Raw genomic sequence first — 19803 nt, forward strand, 5'->3', positions numbered from 1 at the left:
AGATGGGAAATAACACTCTCAAAGTGTATGAATAGTTCTTGTTTCACTTGTATTCACACACACACACACCCCCACACACCCTGTGCAACCCCAGCACTTTCTCTAGAGAGGGATTCATTTCTTTGCCTCCTCTAGCTTTTTATATAAGATAGGAAAGTGCTTCTACTGTTAGCATCACTAAACCACATTATTGAAAATTTGGCCATCACACCACAGATGCAGTGTTTCAAGTGTGATACTAATGTCAAAAGACCTGTTGCTATTAGCAGATGGCAAGGCATTTGGGATGTGCTGGTGAAAGCTTGCACATGACTTCTGCCTCTGAGGAATCAAGAGGGTGGATTTACCTTTGCACTCTGCTCATTTATGACTACGGATTGTGCTTGGATGTCTGCACTGGGCGTATAGAACATTCACCAAGCCATCAGCAAACATGACTAGATGGACTTCTTTAACAGTTATTCATGATAAAACACTCAATAACTGGAAAGGGTTTCAGGCAGTCTTCCCAGTATTCACTGATGCATGACCTTTGGTATGGTCCCCTACCACAACCTTCTCTCTAAATTGGAGACAGATGCATTTGATTGGTGAACTGCTTGCTGGATGTTAATTGGTTGGATTGTCACATCCAGAGAGTAGAGTTTAATGGCTCAATATCCCACTGATCTCCAGATCCACATGGAGATAGCATCAAGTGGTGTCCCACAGGGGTCTGTACTGGGAATATCTCAATATCTGCTTAATATCTTGATCAGTGATATAAAGAATGGGATTGAGTGTACCCTCAGCAGTTTACAAATGACATCAAGCTCATGAAGAACAGGATACTGTTCAAGAGGGAGACTTGAAACAGCTCAAGAAGTGGACACTTGAACAATAACAAGTGCAAAATCTTGCACCAGCGTTGGGGCAACCCCCTGCTATCAATAAAGGCTGTGGGAGAAAGGTATTGAAAGCAGCCCTGACAAGGACTTGGTCATACAGGTGGATTAATAGCTGGACATGACCCAGAAATGTGCACTTGCAGCCTGCAAAGCCAGTTGTATCCCAGGCTGCATCCAGAGCAGCGTGGCCAGCCAGGTGAGGGAGGGGATTCTGCCCTTCTGCTCTGCTCTGGTGACACTCCACCTGCAGTGCTGCCTCTAAAGGAACTTGAAAGAAAGATGGGAACTGAATTTTTAGCAGGGCCTGTTTGATAGGACTAGGGTAATGCATTTAAACTAGAAGAGGGTAAATTCAGGCTAGATATAAGGAAGAAGTTTTTAACAATGAGGGTGGTGAAACTGGCACAGGTTTCCCAGAGAGGTTGTGGATACTCCATCCCTGAAAACATTCACAGCTGGGCTGGACAGGGCTTTGAGCAACCTGACCAAATTTTAGATGTCCCTGCTCACTGCAGAAGGGTCAGACTTGGTGATGTTTAAAGGTTCTTTCCAACCCAAACTATTCTATGATTCTGTGTGTTCACGGAAGGACAATGCATATCCCTGCTGTGAGGCACAACCTAGGCCCTGCTTGTAAATGAAGTAGAGGTATGAAAAACTGGTTTATTGAAACTTAAAGGAAGAGAAGTTTAATCCTGCAAGTGCACCAATCGAGTCTGTGCCACTACTTGGCAAATTTGAACTCCTTTGTATTTGTTGGGAGGAAGGCTAACAAAGTGAGACTTCTACCTGTTTTTGTTATATACAAACCACATGAAACCTGCTCAAGTTTGATCCATTTTTTCCCAAGATATGGAAAGCAACCACATACTGCCTATCTTATTTTATATCAAGACTGCAGAGCAAAGAGCTATCTCCCAAGAAAACAAGGTGCCAATAGTTTTTTACACTACTACAAAGGCTGAGTCGTAATGGGAAGCAGTATCCTTTTGCACTGAAGTGTTTTGCACTGTCTCCTCTTTAATGAAGCATTTCTCAGAAAGTAGACACTCAGAAAGTGTCTCATCTACTCATCTACTCAGAAAGTAGATGCTGAAACATCCACAAATCCCCACTTCAAAATAGATCCCCTCTCCACTTATTTTCTCTTCCAAATTTTTCCTTTCTTCAAAGCCAGACATGGGATGTAAAATGAAGCAAAAAAACCTACATGTATTCTACATCTATCTTGTGGAAAGTGCTGAATTCTGCACACTTGTAACACTGTTGGTTGCAGCATGCTGTGTACCTGGGTTCAAAGTGAAGTTTTTACTTTTGTTCTCTTGCCAATACTTTTGATCTATTCCAGAAGACTACTGCATCCTTCTTTGCCACTGTATATCTCCAGCATGCTGTGTATATTTGAGCTTCGAAAAAAATATAATTTGAGTATAGAAGAGAGAGAAAAAGAAACTTTAAAAGCATTTTCCTAGGCTTACAGTACTGAGGAGGCAAAAATAGGTACACATGAGCTCTTGTATTGGTTACACTAAAGACAGTTTAAAACACAGTCCTCCAGACCCACTTTTTACAAGCAAGAAATGTTGAAAACTACCGAAAACAGCTTTCCCTTTCCCACTCCGTTTCTCTCCTCTCTTCCCCTCACCCTGCCCCCCAACCCCGCACCCCAATGCTATTAATTCAGCTCAAAGATATTTTGCACAGGTGTTTATGTAACTGTGATACACTGGGAAAATTCCAACTCAAATTGATTCAGCTCAAAGACCTCCTAACCACACTTTCATCAGCACAGTGGGGTGGTCTAGATCCATAGTAAATGGCCAGTTCAAGAAATTCTGCAGACTTTCTCTAACCTCCTAAACCAGGCTACTTAGCACTGGTGTATATCAATGAATCCATTGCTGGTAATGAATTTCCTGTTACAAAAAATATTGGACTGCTGAAGCAAGCATGGTAAAAGCCTAAGTGACCGTCTTGCTGGTTTTTTTCCCTGTGGTTTGCTTGGAAAACACATCTCCAATTGTTTTACCATAAGCTAAGTTGGTTCAATGAGTTGCCACTAGGCAATTTTTAAATGGCTGAGAAGGTTTTATGTCCCAGCTATTTCAAAATATTACAAAGTTGCAAAAAATTAATGTGAAGAAACAAAGTTTGCTTGTATAGAAAAGGTATTTATTCAACATTATAAATGCTAAATGCTGAATCATTTTTTGATGCAGAATTAAAAAAATATTTGGGGAAATTGCTCTCTTGGCAAAGTTACGTACATTCATTTGAAACAAAGGATCATTTAAAAGCAAAATAAAGGAATCTGTGGTGCATATAGTCATTGAGAGTCTTTGGCTGTAAATTCTCCTCCCTTTTCTCTGTGGAAGCACATGTCTTTGCCTGCTGTTCATCAGCCTTGATTTTGATGGGGTGATTTTTAGTCAGCTGTCTCTATCATTTTGGCACAGACAAAAATCCTTTAAAAAATGTTACACTTCATCAAAGTGTATCATGAGACTTCACGGTCATTATCTCAATGGTTGCTCTGATGTGCTACAATTGGCAGGGCCACAGACGGTGGGGGGTGTATTAGAAGAAAGCCAGTGTTTCATGTGGAAAGCTGGCAAGCCTCTCCAAGCTTCTGTCAACAACTCAGCGGTCTGATCCGATGCACTGAGTGCTGATTATGCTCTTGTTTCTGTAGGAAGTAAACAAGAAAATGAATTCCACAGCACAACACAGCCTCTTTGTATCTTTAAAATGGCGTGGCTGGAAACCAGCCAGCCTCGTTGAAAGTTTGGCCATTTGTGTCATCAGGGCCCTGGTACTGATGGAGGCTTTGATTACAGCTTGGATCCAGCACGGAGACCTTTCATGGACAACCACTCAGCAAATAAAAGCATTGATAGGTTGTTGGGTCAATTTAGTCATAAGGGCGTAGAGCAAAGTCCTTTTGAAAAGACTAATGGATTAGCTACACAACCAGTCCCACTGTAGGGCCTTATTTCTCAAGTAACTTCATGACTGCTTTCCAGCTTGGCAGGGACTCTCTTCCTCTAAAGCTAGCTCCAGTGTGTTCTTGTTATCAATAGTGCAGCTCAAAGGATTAGACACAAAGAGCTTTACAATTTAATGAAAACAGCTGTTGAAACAACAATTAAGGCAAACAATAGTTTGCATGAAAAACTATTAATTATGCAAAGTTATGCAGAAAGTAGAATACTCTTTTATTCATAACCACCTAATGTGACTGACAGAAAGTTAGACACCTTCTCCACTGTTGATTTAAATGTTTCAGCAAGTGGTGCTGTTTATAACAATATTCACCATTTTTTGCTTTGTTAGCATTTCAGCACCTAATGGTTCAGAGCCTATGAATTCTCTGTGGTATGGCTGCAACAGGAACAAGTAAAACAGTAATCTAACAGCTAATATTTCATGTCGAGGCAGCACTGATCTCTGAAGTTTACAGCACTGCTTTCCTAGGAACAGTGCCTCACAAAAGCAGTATGCCAAATTGCTATTTCCATGTATTTCTCCCTTTTCTACCCTGATCCCTTTACACAGTCTTTTCCATCATGTGCCTTTGTGGTGATGCCTTAAAGGCAGGCACTTGGTCAAATCACTCACCACAGGTTGCTTCAGCAGTACCCACTTGACACCCCCTTCCTACCATCAATGAACTGCTAGTCCCCTGCCTCCTTGTCTTCCTTCTCACTGACTCTCAGAAATTCATTGCTGCTCTATTTGCAGTCTCCATCCTTGACTAGTGGCGCTGAGAATTGACTTACAGTCTTTTGAATACAGTATGCTCCACATCTTGCCTCCTTCCAGCACCTTGAGCCACCGTACCAAGAAGTCCTATTTAAAATGTTATTAGCTTTGCAGTTATAAATACTGTCTTACGCCTCCAACTACTGTTTATTTCAGCTGCCAGTTAATTGGCATGTTCTAACACCCTTATTAAGCCAACTTGAAAATATTGCTTCAGAATGCCTTGGGAATATAACTAATTTCATGCTAGAACCTAATAAGTAGGATCTAACACTCTTTCATATCTTCAGTAATCCATTAGGTGACTGCAACTTCTTTCAGTGACTGAAAGCTTTATTAGTCATAGGGTCTCTACTCCAAACTCATCACTGGAATTTAGTACAGTATCAGCACTAAAATGCAATTTCAGACTTTCTGACTAAATAGACTTTCAGTGATGTCCCAGAATGTAGTTTCAGATATTCACTTTGAAAGCTTTCTGCTAAACAGGATTATAATTCTATTCAAACATTTATTTTTGTTTCCTTGAGCAGTTTTAATTTAACAACAAGTAAGTAGCAGTGACAAAATAAAATAAATAAAATAAAATAAAATAAAATAAAATAAAATAAAATAAAATAAATAAAATAAATAAAGGCTCCATACTGGATCAGCTCCTCAAATGATGCACCGAGTTGTGCCACATTATTTTAGAATCTCACATAGTATTTCAATCAATGTCCTGAAATGCTACTTCCTTCTAAAATCCAGAGCACTTGCTTCCCTCCTCCATCTGCTAAATATCTTCCTTTTTCCCTTTTTTCTTTCAGTTGCATAAAATAAGGATTTTTTTACCCATACTGGCTGATGCTTAAAAGTGGGATCTTCTGTTATCAGTATGTCTCTAGCAGGCTGTGAAAGTTCATTAGCACATTTGCTGGCAATAATCCAGTTAATGTATATTTGTTCAAAATCTCAAAAATAACTTTATTATCAGGCAATGCAAGCTCATTTTCCATTGCAAACTTAGGCGGAAAACAAATGTCCTATACAGCATGATGCAATTTATCTTTTTCACAAGAGACTTCTAAACAGCATCTGAAATTTGAAAGCAATTACACCACTTATCAAGACGTGATTTTTCAATCATTTTGGCTTTTTTTTTTTTTTAATTTTAAAAAATTTCTTCAGCAGCTCTTATTCAGTGGTACATCTCATAGCTGTCATGCTGGCACAGCGTTCCCTTTTCTTCATTAGTCATTCAGCTCATGGAGCTTAATTGGACAAGGCTAGAGTGAATTTGACAAACATCACAGCAGCAGAAAAAGCAATCACTCTTTCAAGATGAAAATTTGTTTGATGTCTTACTGTGTAACTCATTTACTCTCCTTGGGCATCATGTGACCTGAATGTTAATCAGCCATTGATTCGCTTCTCTCCGTGGACAGTCACATGGCAGGAATATTAATGGACTGGGACTGGTAGCGGCACTGGTAGGCAACCTTTGGATTGGCTGCCAGGTTAAGATAGGGAGATAAGTGGGTGCTTGATGAACACTTGACAGAACTTCACAGAAAATTAAGGCCCTAAAATAGCATGAGAAAGTCTTGTCAAATCAAGCATGATTATCATTGAATGCTTAAGGAATTCATCATCTGCATGAAATTGATACACTTCAGTACCAGCAGGCCCTGCAGTCAGCAGGGACTCATCAGACTTTTATTTATATGTGTTCACCAAATCACATTAATTCTGAGAGCTAAAACATGCTAAGGATGAAGGTTATTTTCTGTTCAATCTAATTTATCTCTGACAATAATCATCACTAATAATATGTCAAATTAGATTGCAGTCATTTTATGCATGCATGCTGATTTGGAAAATAGTGTTAAACCATCCCATAGTAATTAACAATTGCTTAAGGTGTGCAGGGCCTAAAGTCATCAGCCTATCTAGATAGAAAATTACATTTTATACAAGGGATTTGTAGATATGTATCCTTATCTGACTCTGAATATAAATTACAACCTGTAAAAGTAGATGTAATTTTTTTATTAAGCAATTAGGGCTAATAATCTTTGAAAGAAGTGTGTCCCTCTCTCCAAATTATTTTGGGCCAAATTCTGCTACTCTAGAAATGGAAACATTGCATCTTACATTGCTTTGTTAGAATGAATGATTCCTTGTTCTTCATATTTTCCTTTTTTTTTCCTTTTTCCATGAGTTAACTTTCTAAACATTTACTAACAGCTTCTAGCTTTTAGTACAGATTTAGCAAGGTTTTGCAAGTAATTATACACAAGTCTATTCACTGTACAAGCGTTAACGGCAGCAGTTGTACTGTAATTACATGTATTATAACAATGCACATTCCACAACATCTGCCAGTGTTATTAATTTAATACATTCTGATCTTGATGTGATACTGGTGGGTGGGGGTTGTTGTTGGAGGTGTTATTGGGTTTGCTCCCATTTTTTTCTTTTAGATGAAAGCAAGATCAGAAATTGTGCTCATTAACCCACCCAGAATCCCCTATTCTTAAGGAATCATTAAAACAAAAATTGCTTCTGCTGAAATGCTGTTAATGGTTCTTTTTTTCACAGTAGGTATTTCATGGTACTGATTGCTTTAATAATACTTTTACAGTCTCTTGACTTATTAAGTATCACTGTATTGAAAAATACTTCATTTAAAACTGTCTGTTTGGTAATGAAGTTTTAAGGAAACACTTATATCCTTTTTGGCTGTTTTTTGCACACACACACACACACACACACACACACATACGTGCATAAAAGCATGCTTTGGCTTACAGAATCACATTTTAAAAATCAGAGGAAAATAATCTGTTGTTTCTTATTTTCCCTGCTCTAATCTCTCGTCATCCTGGTACTGCCTCTCTCTCTCTTTGGAGACCCTCTTTATTGATTAAATGAATCTGCTTGAAAGGCTGGTTCCCAGGCTCTTTGATCTAATCCGATCTGATCTTATCCGATCACTTCAGCAGGACATTGGGGAATTAACAATAAGCAGCTTTACCACAAGTGTTTAATAACTCAACACAATCTCCTTATGGCTCCGAGCTGCTCATGTTCTCATCCAGTCAACGGCTTGCGGTGTAACAGATTGGACATCCCTCTGAACCTGAGGAATTTTCATGCACTGTGAAACTAATCGCTTCAAGTTCCTTCATAAATCACACAAAGCAGATTTCAGCATCTTAACAAATTGAAAAAAAAAAAAAAAGAGGAAAAAAGGAATGGGGGGAGGAATTCATCCACTGAGCTAGGGACTTGGAAGGGGCACGACAAGGGGAGGAGGTATAATCTAAATTCTGTCATCTTATTTAATGTGTTTCTCATCTGCTTAACTTTCACAAGCATAAAATAATTCAGGCAGACTAAAGCTTTACAACCCTTCAAGCCCACACTGACCTTATTTTTTTCCACTGTATGATGGAAAACATGTGTTTGCTGCAGCAGTTGCATTATTTTGTCCCTGTAAAAATCCCTGGCATGAAATTAGGCAGGTAGCAACATAGCACAGACTGGCACAGTATTTTAACTCCCCGTTGCAGGTGGCTACTAACAGTGAATAGATGAGCAGATGGGATGCCTAGATGCTGGCAGGTTACTATTTTGAAATTCAAGAGCAGTAGCATATCCAAAATGGATCCAATGTGAGATTTGTTTAGCCCTTATACCTTTTCCTATCACAGTCCTCCAGACAAATAGAGTTTTATTTATATTTCCCATGTACCAGAAGGAGAATCACAGCCATTAACATTTGGGCTAACTCTAAAAAGAATCAGAGAATAAGCTGAGTCAGAAGGGACTCAGAAGAATCATTGACAACAAGCAACAGCTCCTTGCCCTGCATAGCACCATCCTCAAGAGTCACACCATGCACCTGGGAGCACTGACCAAACTATGACTCTGTCAGCCTGATGCTGTGACCACTTCCCTGGGAAGTTGTTGCGTGCCTAAACAACCTCTGAGTGAAGAACCTTTTTCTAACACCCAGCCTAAACCTGCTTCAGTTCCTCCTTCAGGACTCTCCTTAGGTCCTGTCACTGGTCACCACAGAGGAGAGATCAGTGCCTGCTGCTCCTCTTTCCCTCTTGAAGATGGAACCATGATGAGACTTCCTCTCAATCTCTTTTTCTCCAGGCTGAACAGACCAAGTGAGGCTTCTCCTGAAGACGCTTTATGATCTTTGTTGCCCTCATTTGGATGCTCTCTAACAGTTTAATGTCTTTCTCCCATCCAGCCCCCAGCACTGGAGGTGAGGCTGCCCCAGCTCAGAGCAGAGCAGGACAATCCCCTCCCTTGCCCAGCTGTGATGCTGTGCCTGATGCCCCCCAGGACAGGGTTGGCCCTCCTGGCTGCCAGGGCACTGCTGACCCATGTTCAACTTGCCAGGACCCCCAGGTCCCTTTCCATGGCTCTGCTTACAGCACCTCATTCCCAGTCTGTGCATACATCCAGGGCTGCCCCATCCCAGATGCAGATTCCAGCACTTTCCCCCGTTGAGCTTCATATGGCTGGTGATTGCCCAGACCCCCAATTTGTGGAGGTCTCTCTGCCCTGGAGGGAGTCAGCAGCTCCTCCCAGTTTTGTATGGTCTGTGGACTTGCTCAGTATTTCTTCCAGTCCTGTTCTGCTGGCTGTGACTGATGACTGTGTTGTCTTTTAGCATTTTCACTATTTCAAAGAAAAATCTTCTCTAAAGAAGAATTCAAAGAAAAGCTAAAAAAATCTAAAGAAAAAATCTAATGAAAAACTCTACCAGGCATTGAAGTGAGACTGACTGGCCTGTCATTTCTGGAGCCTTCCTTTTTGCCCTTCTTGAAAATTGGGACAACATTCCCCAGCTTCCATTCAGCTGGGATCTCTCCAGATTCCCAGGACTGTTCAAAAATTATTGAGAGGTTTTGTGATGACACCAGCTACCTCTTTGAGGATGCTTGCATGAATTCCATCATGCCCCATAGATGCATAGGGATTCAGCTGAAGCAGTGAAAAGTTCACTAGTCAGAGATCAGCACCAGGCCTTTTAGACCCATGAAGAACACCTTCAAAAATCTGGCAGTATTGATGTACAGCCTACTTATGTGGCCAATGCCTTTGGAATTCCATTGAACAAGTTTAGCACTTACCCAATATTTCAAAATTGAGTTCATTAAGTCTTTTTACACAGTTGTGAAGAGTCCTCCCTAGTAAATAAAAAGTATTAACAACACAAACATACACATCAAATTAGATTCACCTGAAACATATATAAACCTGATTTGAATAGTTTTATTACAGTTTTAAGAAGACACAGAAGGTGTTTGCTAATTGAACCCAATTGTTTCTGCCAACATATTTATTGGATTATATCAAAACCTGGCTCAGTAATACAGGTTCTAAATAGTACCAACAGTAAATGTAGCCATTAATTTCATAGTTTCTCTGGAAAACAGTAATTTACTGTCAGAAAGTTCCTTGCTGCATTTCTTAACACTTCAGGGTATTCTACAGTATGGCTATAAATGAGGATGGATGTCTAACCAGAGTATCTCATATTGCCCAGATCTTAGACCAATTAGAAATTCCAACGTTATTGAAGATGCAGTTCATTTTCATCTAACATATTTGAAATTCAATTTTTAAATTCAAATATAGTTATGATCTTCAAATACAATTCAATTATTCTCTTACTTTATAAAGCACCTTACTTATAAAGAACACTCAAAGTATCTCCATAAAGGATTTAAGGTCAATTGCAAATTCTTTTATCTATAGTTCAATCAAGAAACATTAAGGAAGGCTTGAAGGCTACATATGTCTAGCTGAATTAATCTGAATCTTTAAAATTATGTCAATAAATAGAGAAATCTTTGATAATAAAAATCTTTGATGTATCTTTCTTTGATACATATGGAATCACTTTCCCCCTATGAACAATGCTTCTTGTCTGGTTAATGCCATGGGACTAGCATGTAAGGGGCCTTTAACTTTTCTTTCTTGGTCAGTAGTAACCACCAGCCACCAGAGACTTCTTTACTCTGTATTTATTCAACTTTCATATTAAGCAATGATGATGGAAAAGTCATGGACAATTTTGGTGAGAGTTATTTTGTGTTGATCATTTCAAAACCAACCACAGTAATTCAAAAACATTGTGGGCTTTTCATGGACAATTTCTGGAAACCAGTCCAAGGAAGAAACGAAATCCAATGTACCTTCTTAGATTAATTTAGATAGAAATATTTTCCTAGCAATTAAGCAATATTTCTAGAACTTATGTACTATGCAGGTGCTCCAATAGGGAGGTTAATTCTGTTGCTATTGTGCTTGAAGTTCACTGGGATTTAATGTTCACTTATACCATTTACTCCTAAAAATTTTCCAGAAATGTTGTTTCATTTGACAACTGGACTGCTCAAAATTCAGCAATTAACAGGGCTGACTTGTGTATGTGACCATATGAAAAATTATTTTCATTGTCTTTCTTCATCCAAATAACCACAAAAAGGCCACTAAACTTGGAAAATAATTCTGGAAAATATTGTTGCATGACTACCAGTTTTAGGCTTTCATGACACTGGCTTAACATTTTCCAACAAAAGTTTTTTCAGAAAAAAACTTGTTTGATTGAGGCATTATTGTGTCACAGGAAGCACAAAAGTTAATTTCAATGAACTTCTGATGTAATAGTCAGCATGCCTTTGCAAAGCTATTTCTTCACTTGCCATCACAGCCGGTGTGGTTCTTTAAAACCTAAAGCTCAACAAGATTGGGTAGCATACCTGTTGTACCATTTTTCCCTAAGGTTCTGTAGAGAGCTTGGTTTGTGAACCTTGTAGCATTGTGAAACCAGAGCCTGGAAGCCTAAGAAAGGCCAGCAGCTCAGCAGAAACTGGAGACCTCAAGAATGAAAGCTTGAACTGTTGTTCACATGACTTTCATGCTTCTTTGATGAAATAAACCACAAACCTCTTCTGCATTCACATTTTCTACACAAAATATTTTGACTAATTCAGAAATAGTATAACTTCATGGGTTATTTTCCCATCCATGTTTTGGTTTTCGGGGTTTTGTTATTTTTTAAAAATTCACCCATCTATTTTACATTCCAGAAATTGAACTCTGTGTAGCCATTTTGGGGGTTAGCTTTCATTTTTCAAAAATTCCACGGAGAGAGAAATGCTGATTTTCAGCACTATGTTTGTAGCTGTTTGATGCAGTGTGACTCCATGGATATGTCACTATAATGTCTTTCAGAATCATAGTAATCAAATCATGTTTGGTATTCCCATGAAAGACAGTAATGGGAATGGATGCTTGCCTGTAGCTGGTTTCCCTCTTGGCTTACTACAAATGAGATGAAGGAAGATCCAGAATTTTGCCTTAGTGTGAAAGCCAAATGTTACTTGGAGCATTACACTCCAAAATTACACCAAGTTTAAAGACATCAGTCTATGGGTAAATCTGCGTACTTAGCTGCACAGGCTGACATAAAGATCAAAAAACACACTCTACTCATAAAGCTGATTTATCAGAGAATGTGGAGAAAAGATAAATGTTTAGACCTTTATCATCATGTTCATTGCACAGTCTCTCTGTACCTAAAAGAAATATGCCAGGATAAAGACCATGACTGACAGCCAGTACTCTGAAACAAAGTAACTTTAAAGCCTATTAGTCATTATAGAAATCCTCTTTGTACAAAGTAGTTTAAGAGTAAAAAAGAAAACTAAAGGTCTTCACAATTTTTACCGTTATCTGTTCCTACTTCCAAGACCAAGCGCTTTGATTGCACTAACAAAACAAACTTTATATGGGTATATTAAAAACAAACAGAACCCTAACAAAACCAAATACTGTATTTTTGATATGTAAGGCTAAGAGAAAACCACAGATATCAGATATCAGTCATGCCTGTTTAAGGCAATTAAGATATCTAAGAATGAAAAATTTAGGAGAAATAAGTGCAAAAGTTCTAGGTATTTGTCCAGTTGTACTGTCTTTATCCAGAAATTTTCTGACCTTCACCTACGGCTGCACATCAGTGTATTGGGATGGATAGGGCAAATCATGAACAGCAAAGCATGAAGCAGTGACATACAGCAATATCATAGCTGGAACTGAATTGTTGCAGTGATGTCACTTCTTGCAGCACAGCTTGTCAGTAAGCAGGTTATCTTGCAAGATACCACATTGTGTCATGTTGGCACAATGCATCTTTGATGGCACATCTTCTCCTTGCATAGCTTACTATCTCTCCATATGAAAGTAATAGGGTATAAAACACAATATTTCATGTTCTGTATCAATAAAAATACATTTTTTATTATGCAAAGTATCATGAAATCAGTCAATTGCTTCAGTTTTAAAAATACAGCATTGGCATTGTAAGATATTTACTCCTTTCAAGGTCTCTAAATAGGCACTTGCAAAGAGCACTCATTATAATTATGCAATGAGTACCTAAAACTTAAATTCAAAGAAGCAGGTCTGTTCATATAAGAAATGGTAGTGAATTGGACTTAGGACTTAGCACTGAGTATTTGAGAATACTATGAATTGTGCCACTACTACTTTTGAAATCTTTTTCTCTAGGCCAGGCTTGGACACACAGAGTACTATGTTATGTTTGTTATAGTTTCCTTTTTATTAACTTTATTCTACTGCTGACAGCAATGAGCTCCAATGTTCTCAACTGAGGCATTTACCTGGTTAGTAAATCCAAACTTCTTTAGTCTTTACAAGGACAGAAATCATGGTACTTGGGTGTTAGTCTAATGCCTGTTATCTAAGCAAATTCTTTGGGAGTCGTAGGCCAGATATTTTTAAAGGTGTCTAGATACCTAAAAATGTGATAGAAAGAATCATATCCTACAAGGATATGTAGTGATGGAATTACTCTGTCCAACATGTCTACAGACGTTAGCTTCCTATACTTTCCATATACACAGTACAGAAAGGCAACTCAAGGTTGCCATCCCTTTCACTATAAGGCTTCTTATTTTGGCAATAATTCAGATGACTTATCTGTTAAAAGTTGCAACGTCACTCCATTGTCCCATGGAGGTTCCCATATAAGACTCCAACATTTGCACCAAAAACCATCTAGGGTGAACTGCCCTTGGTGCTTGCTTGCATCGCTTGATGTAAAAGAAAATGTACAAATAGCTGTTTATGTATGCCACTGTGCTTACACATTCTCAAATTCTGTCTTCTTACACCGAGTAAAAACTGTTGCTACTCTGCATAGAGTACTCTCAAAGTTCAAAAATTATTACAACAACATGTAAACATATTCTTGACGTCAAATACTGCAAAAAGCCTTCATTCCTAGCAGGCTGCTGCTATTCATATGTAAAAAATGAATATGTTATTCGTACTGTGTTATTAAAAAAATGCTTCCCAAATGAAAGCCACAAATTGGAAAAGAAGACTTTAAAATAAAAGTGGATACATTTTGTCTGTTTTTGAAATATTGCCAGACTAAATCATTAACTGTGGATCTGGTTGCACAAAGCCTGCAAAATTCAACCACAAAGCCACCACACCAAGGCTGTTGTGCCAAACAAAACACAGCAAACTAGTTATGGTCAATAAAATCTCTAAATCAAATAAATGTTCTTCATGCTTAGAACACTTCCTGATTCCAGGGAAAATATATATGAGTTTTCAGAGATATGGGCAAGTGTTATGGTGTCAATTTCTTAGCTAAAAAAAAAAAAAGTCAAAATTCAAGATCGAAAACCAGAAAGGCCAGGTAATCCTTTATCCAGCTTTGTAGATTTTAGCAGGTAAAAGTCAGGGTTGTTTGCATCACTGAAGGTACTCATGGAATTAAGGTTTACTCTTGTAGGCCCAGAATCTCCTTTTCTGATGAAACTTGGAGGCAAGGATATAGGAATTATAAGCAGCTTGACTAAATAATTTTTTAACCAAATACATGTATTTGTTTGCGTGATGTTTAGGGAGAAGGCACCAGGCTCACACTTGAGAAAGGAATCAGGTAATCTTCATGTGCCATGACTTATAACAGAAGTACACATTTTCAAAAGACAAGCATTTGCTATTTCTCCAATAAAAACACATGTCACTGAGAGTGCAAGAGAACTATTTTGCAGGTATAACTGTGTTGGGCTGACCCAGGCAAGTAGCCAAGCACTCACACTTGCTCACTGCTCCCTGCCCAGCAGGCCAAGAGACACAGTACAAAGACCAAAATCAAGAAAACTCATGGGTTGAAGAAGAAAAAACAGTTTAATAAATCAAGGAAAGACAAAAAACAAGTGATGCAAAGGTAATCAATCACCAGCTCCCACAAGCATACTGATGCACAGCCACTGTCTGAGTACCAAGTATTCATAAAAACATAAGACCCCCAAACAACACTTTCTTCTGCTACACCAGCTTTATTGCTGAGCAAGACAATATATGGTATGGAATGCCCCTTTGGCCAGTTGGGTCAGCTGGTCTGACTGTGACCATTTCTAATATCTTGCTTGACCTCAGCCTACTCGTTGTGGAGTTAGAGAAAGAAAAAAAAAGAGAAAGCCTTTACACTGTGCAAGGACTACTTTGTAATAAACAAAAGAATGGTGTATTTTCAACAGTGTTTTTGTCCTAGATCCAAAATACAGCACCATAATGCTTGCCAACACAAAAATTGACTCCATCCCAGCCAGACCCATACAAACTGAAGCAGTTACGTGGCATACTGTGAATGCATTCAGATAATTTCTCTCTATAATCCAGTTGCATTACTTTTATCAGCAATTGTTACTACGTGTCATACAATATGTCACACTCAAAAGGACTCTGGTTTTCTTTAGTGCAGTGATACTAGGAAAAAACTTCTTAAAAATACTGCTTTGCAATAGATAAGCCTTTTAGCAGTTTGGTGCAAGGATTGCTGCCAGTACCCAAACTGTAATGATTAAAGGATGGTATTACGTTAAACACCGTATCTGTCTTTCCTTGGTCAGCTTCAGGAGGACAATCAGACAGTAACATATTCCTCATTGACAGGAAACTGATCTCACTATTCACCTCCTAGTAAAATTCCTGTTCCTGGCAGTCAGAATGTTGACCTTCCTACCTAAGGAAGACTTCAAAATGGTTAACAGATTTGTTGAAAGTGACTGGTAACAGAAAGTCTACATTTAAGATGATCTTCAGAAAGCTGTTTGCTATTCTAGCCCCAGTAATCAAGGTTGTCATGTCAAATCAAGTTCTTGATTATCCTTGTATAATTTTATGCATCATCACAGGTACAAAAACAAATTGATGATAAAATGGTTTTCTTAAGCAAAATTAGTTTTATTGGATAATTCATGCCTCTAGCCCCTCCTTCCTTCACAACCCTAACACACAAAATCTGCCTTTTTCTATACTGACTTAATCATTTAGAAAGCACAGACTTTGTGGGTGATTATATTTTCATCTTGGGAAAGAAATAATTAAAGACTAACTGTACTTTAAAAATTATTGTGCATGATTCTATAACCAGGCCTTTTAAATTTCTTCTCAAAGGAGCATTCTTACAGAACTAAATAAGCTTTCATAGGCAGGAATTTGAAAGACTGGACTTTACTAGGTGAATAGTTTTCACATGCATGGTACAAAGATCTATTAGCAATTCTAAAAAATCTTCAAAGAGTTAGTGACCAAACCAGATTTTTACAAGCATCTATTAAATAAAGACAACTACCCTATTTTAAGGATGAAACTGCTGACAAGCAGAGAGATCAAGCTCTTTTACTCAAGCTAAATTTAATCAGACAGCAGTATTCCATTTACCATCTTCAGGTAGATTATTATGAAAAAGGCTGGTATAGCATTCTTGAGTATGAAAACCCGAAAAATTGTAATAACCAATCTTAGAATAACTATCTTATTTTTCAAGAAAAATGAAAATGCTTATGAAGAACAGTAAAATTTCTGTGTGGTGCTGGGAAGATAATTCCCACAAGAATTTTAAGGTTTTAACTTCTTTTTGCCTTCATCTTGGAATAAAACCCAGAAATTATATAAACATTTATGAACTGAAAATCTGAAGAAAAAAAAAAAGATGAGGATCTGCTCTGCCAAAATATTCAAATTAGGCTCTATTCCTCTGGTTTTCCGACCATATGCTATGTGTGTTGTCTTTACAATGGTTTCTATTGAATGGTCATGTTGACCTGAAACAAGGACATTTTTGATGAAATCTGCGGTCAGGTTTCTATGAAAATCTTCAGATTCAAAATAAAAATGACTCAGTGAGGAGGAAGAAGCCTCTATTTTAATGCCAATGTAATTTTATCCATCAGAGATTTGCAATGAACATTACATTAATGGCGCAATAAAGGCCACTAGATTCAACCTGCACCTGCTTGCAAGAAATTATTTTGTGTGAGCACATATTATTTAAATTCTTCAGAGGTTAGTAAAATTCTTAGAGTTTTAAGCATATCTTGTACCTGAAACCCCCCGAAACAAAACCTGGTCTTTTCCAAGCAGAGTTTCTGTATCCTTGAACTTAATCCTACACATAGCTTGCACAAGATACACAGAGCCTTTACACAAGCTAATGCAGCCTATTTTAAAAATAATTTCAAAAAAGGTTTGTTTTAAAATAGTTTTGTAAGCATATGATGTGCAGTTAAGTGATGAAGTAAATGAGAGAACCTTTCAGGGAAGATTCATTAGAAAAATTGAGGAGCACAACGTTCTTGAACACCTGGTTCCAAAACACTACAAATTACAATCTTCTGTAATCTTCTGTAGCTACTAATTCTATAAACAAGAGTCTATTTTAGATCATCCATGTCAAATGCTGATTAGCTATAATCTGCAGAACACCAAGCTAAGGATTTATTGTGCAGTTACCCTTCTGAGAAAAAAAAAAAAATCAGAAAACAATGAGTACTAGTGTTTTTCCTATAACCCTAAATACATATTCTGTCATCTTAAGCTTGTCCTTATGTCTATTGAAATTGCACCAGAGGGGAAAAATGTGCTTTGGAAAAGTTATTTCATTTGCTGCTTTGCAAAAATCAGGAGAGGTACAAGAAATATTAGTAATTAATTTTTTCTCCAGTATATTCATGCAATTAGTGGCTCAGAAACTTCTAGACGGTAGAACTGCAGCAGAAACTCCTGGATCTGTTGTAATGTCCCTTTTGTATGTGAAGGGAAATAATTCAAATTACTTTCAGCAGAAGGATTGCTTGCACATTTTTCTGCAAACTGCCATCACTCTGTATGAGATGGTATTGTGATCAAATTCATCATAACTTCAGCATCTCTTGGCACCATATTCTAAACTTTAAATGACTGCAATGTTTTTTTGATTTCTGAGTGAAGGGAATCGTGTGTAAATCAGCTCTCTAAGGAATCCATAGCTATTGCAGAAGTTCTTTTGTCCCATTATTCCAGTGCAATAACTTCCCTGCTGTTACTTTAAACATTGTAAATAATTTTTGTTCTTTTACAGTAATTGGAAACTTATGCAATTTTGTGGCTTAATATTGCATATGTAAATATAGGCTAATTGACATTTCCAACTAATAAATGTTCCTAATATAATATTCATAAACCCAGGATATTTCATACAAATATTTGGCCACATATGAGACATCTGAATTAAATTTTGCTTTGAATTAAAAAAAAGCCTTCATTTTATTGAATTAGTCTTAAAATATCATACTAGACATTGGAAAAGTGAGTGAATTCACACAGAAAGATTAAGACAACTATAATATCAGAAGATGCATAATCATTTAGCTATTCTTCAGTCTTATTAATAATTTATACCATAAAATTTGCCTCTGGATAAGAAACTGCAATGATTGGTGGTGGCAAAACAGAATCATGTTTTTCATGTCAATGTTTCTAATTTTGTCTCTGTTTCATGACTATCTCTTGCATTCAAAGTTATATTCTCAGCTTGCCCATGGTATATTGCTGCTCACAGCTTCCAAAAGGTAGCAGGTATGGCATGGGACCAGTAAATTCACTTGTCAAAGTCAGAATTATTTAAAATTAGGAACATAACCCCATGAAACTGTAAATCCACTGCACTCTTTTATATACTGGGTGCTTAGGAAGAAACACTGTTTTGTGGGAACCATAAGGCAGCTTTACCAATAAGCAGAAAAAGCCAGTAACACTCCTAGCACAAATGTGTCCTGTTGCTTAAGACAGCCTTTCCACCACTGTGCACAGGCAGTTGTAACTGAAGGTGTCTGACAGACCCAGGTGACAGAGCTCAGCCAGAGTTTCTGCAAAATTACTAGCTGAAATACCTGGGTGAATAAGACATTAACCAAACAGCTGAAATGTTGAATGGGGTGGAGGAACTAAAATAAGTATAAAGTGGAGTCATATTTTTGTCAGTAATGTTAACTCTAAAGCAAAATGACAACTGTGGCACAGTTTTATGCATGTTTCCCATGCATGTTGTTTCTCATGTCAAAGTAGCCTGCTAATGTGTTGACTGGTGATACAGATCCTACAATATTTATGTAATTATGAAAAATTTCTAGAGAGACCTGCTAGTGATCTTGAAAGCTCACCTGTGAACTAAGAGCATATGGTTTTATAAAAGCTCTCTGTATCCTCTGAATGGGTCACAGTATTTGGTGAGTAGGTACTTTAGTGAACCAGCCTTTGATATCTCACTGGGAGGTGCAACATGGCTGTCTGTGAGTTTTGCAATGGCACAATACTTCTGGTCATTTACCCATTGGTGTTTCTTCCCCATAGCAATCAAAAAAGTGGTGAAGAATGATTTCTCTTTTCTCTGAGACACTTTCTATGACTGAATTCTCTCAATTGGATGTGTTGCTGGCTCTCAGGCCATAGAAAAAATTAGGCTTACATCTGTACAGACATAAGGGTTGCGTCTGTGTACACAAACCTTTTTCACATCTTTCTTCTCAAATAGCTTGACTTTTTTTCTCCTTAATGCACATGGCTTTGAGATGTCAGCTATCTGCCAAAAGCTGAAGACTTGCCCAAGCTGACTTTGGCTAGCAAATTAGTCAGCATGTGTTTCTACTATGTATGCTATTGGCTTAATTAGGTTTAATTAACAAGTGCTTATGTCTGTTGTAGGGGACTATGACTATCTAGTAAAGGTTTATTTATTGGCAACATATGGTATTTTCGTGAATGATTGTCAGAA

This window comes from Agelaius phoeniceus, chromosome Z, assembly GCF_051311805.1.
Source record: "Agelaius phoeniceus isolate bAgePho1 chromosome Z, bAgePho1.hap1, whole genome shotgun sequence".
In the NCBI taxonomy this organism is placed as follows: domain Eukaryota; kingdom Metazoa; phylum Chordata; class Aves; order Passeriformes; family Icteridae; genus Agelaius; species Agelaius phoeniceus.